Raw genomic sequence first — 3838 nt, forward strand, 5'->3', positions numbered from 1 at the left:
GGGCCTGGCAAAGGCTCCAGGCGAGCACTCAGAGGAGTCCCACAGGCCGAGAGGCAAAAATCCAAGAGTCTTGGGCTGTGTTGCCAGGGTGATGGGAGGTGGCCTGGTCCCCACCACTGGAGACCTGCTGGGCCAAGCGCTTCTCCTTGGGGTCACCCTGGAGCTGCACTGAGAGTCTCAATTTGAGGCACTCTCCTGCACATGAAGCGCTCCCCCAGGTTCTCTGGCCCTCCCATCCCCTGGCCCCATCTGCACCTCTCTCTGTCTTTCTGGACCCTCAGAACCATAGGACATTCCACCCTGTGCAATGAAAGTAGCTCACCATCCTTCCCCAGGGCTGCTTTGGGTGGACTCCAGGCATTTCTCAGCCCTAATAAGGGGAACTGAGACCTGGAGGAAGTCCGAGGGGGGCTCAGCAGGTCCAACCAGCCCTCCTATTTATCACTGGAGGTCACCAAAGGTAGATTTAAAAAAACTTTTTGCCTTTATCAGTTTGAGAAATAAAGAGTTGGTTGTCTAAGCAGCCTGCAAAAAACTTTTTCATATCATTTTTAACGTATGGATGTTTCTATATTCGAGATATTTAAACTCATTCAGTGCAGGGATTTTGTCTGCTTACTTTTGGTGTGTTTCATTTTTTATTCTCTGGTTATTCCATCTTCATCCAGAGTGAAGCCCTTCAAGTCAGTACCTGAGACCTTTTGATAGAATCCCAGTAATATCTTGACAGAACCCCAGTGGTATCTAATGATTTCTGGCCCCAAACGCCCCAGGTTCATCTTGTAAATTTGTAATTTGCCCCATACCTGGAAACAGCCAATTTACCCAGGAAACCTGCGTTCCCTTGAGTGGCAAAGGTGCTTCAGGACCACAGTCCATGCATTCTATGTGCTCAAAGGCAACTTATTTCCTGTTTCTCAATCGTCTCCAAGCAGAATTTGGGACTGGGGCAGGGGTAGCTGAGGGATACCACACCCTGCCCCATTAAATGTGTCTTTCCTGGATCTCTCTGAGTGTCTCCAGTGAGGCAAGCTTCCTGCCTTCTCTCCCAAAGATTAACCTAAGGCCCCAGGGCTAGCACGACAACCTAAAGCCTTCATCACCATCACCGGGATTCATCGTGATGTGAAGAGCGCAGACCCTATAATTGGCATACCCCTCGATACCATCATCAACTGCAAAGTAAGGTTGAAAGTATTTGAAATGAGCTCGTTCAGGCAAAGTTCATAGCAAACAGTGAGCACTTGAATGCTTTATAGATTTTTTTATTATTACCTGCCAGGGAGCCTACAATCTTTGAGTGTGCAGACAGCATTGCTGGCCACCTTGGGACCGTGGAGAAGCCTGCTGGCAGCTCTGTTTGCACACGTGACTACTTTGGAGGCTTCCCCGGTGAGTAGTTAGTAAAAGCAATTCCCCCCTGTAAATCCCCACCCTGCTATAAAACGGAGGCACAAAGGTGATTTGTTCTGGCATTGGGTTTTTAAGTGTGGAGGGGTCCCCGTTGGAAAAGGGGCATTCAGAGGAAATAAGACATCCCTGGAGGGAGATTTTAAGTCACAAGAAGCAGAGTCTGACACTAGTCAGGCCAATGTATGTGTAGAGAGTGATGGGTGCTGCAAGGCGTGTGTGGGCAGCGAGGGAGGGACACTGGAATGATGGCATGGCAGGGACCCACAGTCCCAGGGGTACTGGGCCCAGCTGCCCTCTGTGTATCACTGAGACTGGAGAAATCCTTCTCTTCAGTCTTCCTCCTTCCCTGCACATTTGAATGGTACACCCTTCACTTTAAAAACTGGGCACAGTCGTGAAGCTGCTTAAGCCGATGAATTAATTGTAAGCAGAAAGGACATGTGTCACTCCTAGTCAGGGCACTGGGAGCACACATGCAGCTGGCTGCAGGCTGCCACTGACCACAGCCCTGGAAGCATGGTCAAGAAGGAGCCTCTGCCTGCCTGAGGTCACACACGGCTGTGGTGGACAGAACGTCCCTCCGTACACCCGCCTATGTGGCTGAGGGAAACTCCTGCTGTCCTACGCCACAAAGATTTGGGGAGGGATGTTGTTTGCTGCTACAGCAGTCTTGACATGCCCTGAATTTCCTTTCTGCTCCCGTGTAATTGGGATTCGTCTCTATTCTCCCACAGCCCTGCCGTACCTGCCTTCTTCATCACAGCAGTTTAGTCTAGAAAGATACAGGGAGCCTGATTGGTGCAGTCTTTAGACTGGCTATCTGAGCTGACCACCAGCTTCTGGCCCAAGCAGCTGTGAGGAAAGGGATAGTGAGGGGATCTGATCGCATTATGTAAAGCACAGCACCTGCCCAAGGGCTGTGGTGGGACATGACAGGCCCCAGAATTGGGTGAGGGGAGGGGAGGGAAGAAGGTGTTTGTAAATGACATTAACCTTCCATCCACAAGATACCAAACATCTGGCTGCAACAAGAGCACTCTGCGAGAACATCTGGATTCACGCCCTGCAGAGCGTGAGCAGCTGGACTGTGAGCAGTCTGGTGAGTCACCGGTGTGGGGTCTCTTCTGTGTGTTTAACATCGTATTTGTGCTTTCTTCAGCTGCTAACAGAAAATCAGACTCCAGTGAGTTTTTAAAAGGGGAAATTCCTAGCTCACCGAGCTGTGAAGTCAAGATACAGCTGGCTTCAGGCAGACATTAATATGGCAGCTAAACAATCATCAGGGACCCAGATCTGGATCTACCCTGCCAGCAGCTTTGTCGCCAAACTGGCTCGGCTTGCTGTTGTTGTTGTTCTAAGGTGCCATCAAGTTGAATACAACTCAGAGCAACCCTATGAATAGCCGACCTGAACCCTGCCTTGGCCTTTACCGTCCTCATCATCTCTGATACAGTCATGTCTCTGAAGTCATCATGCCAATCCATCTCATTGGGGGTCTTCCTCTCCTTTGCTGACCCTCCATCTTTCTAAGCATGACGTTCCTCTCCAAGGAATAACCTCACCTAGTTACATGTCCAGAGTGAAAGATAAAGCGTCTTCATCCTGGCTTCAAAGGAGAACTCTGGCTGCGTGTTTTTCAAGGCAGCATGGTACCGCTGGTCTAGTTCCCATAAAAGGGTGAGATATTTCCCCCAGTATTCCTAGTATGGCCATGTCCTCAGCCTTAGCATCCACTCTGACTGGAAAAAACCTGCTCACAAGCTACAATTCAGTCTCTGTGTCTGAAGGAAAAGAAGATGAGTTGACTGGCTTAGTCCCATGCTCACTCCCGGAACCAGAGAAGGAGCCGGCTCTTCTGGACTATATGGATCCTCAGGTGTTCATTGGAGAACGCTGGGAAAAGGAAAATGTGCCTAGGCACAGGGCCAGGCCGGTGAAAAGACTCGGGTACCAAGTGCAAGCAGGCTGTGCAAGCATCATTCTCATGTCTGTCATAAAGTTGTCAATAAGATGTTGGCTGGGCACCCAAAGACTTAACTCAGGCTGGAGATGTTATGTTGTCATGGTTCACGATGGCTTTCCTAGCCATCAGCTTTAACTTTCTCCACCTGCATGGAGGCAACATGAGCTAGGACATGTATAAATGTCTCTTGAATGGATTGGTCAGTTTTGCCATCCACCAGGTTTAAATTGAGCAGGACTGGCAGCAGCAGAGGGAATCTCAGGACCAAGGGGAAGAAGCAGCAGAGAGCAGCACGTGTCCTTCAGACACAGAGAGTTCCTGCACAGTCTGACCCGGTTCAATATGAGAGCTCAGGAGCCTCAGCAGAGAACTAGAGACTCATGAGACAGAGCTGACCTGGGATCATTGCCGCCTGGATCCACAGCCAGGGGCCTATGCCCAAGCTTGCTGGAGGACTGAGGA

Source organism: Elephantulus edwardii, unplaced genomic scaffold, assembly GCF_000299155.1.
Source record: "Elephantulus edwardii isolate Elephantulus edwardi_28Jun2011 unplaced genomic scaffold, EleEdw1.0 scaffold00283, whole genome shotgun sequence".
NCBI lineage: Eukaryota > Metazoa > Chordata > Mammalia > Macroscelidea > Macroscelididae > Elephantulus > Elephantulus edwardii.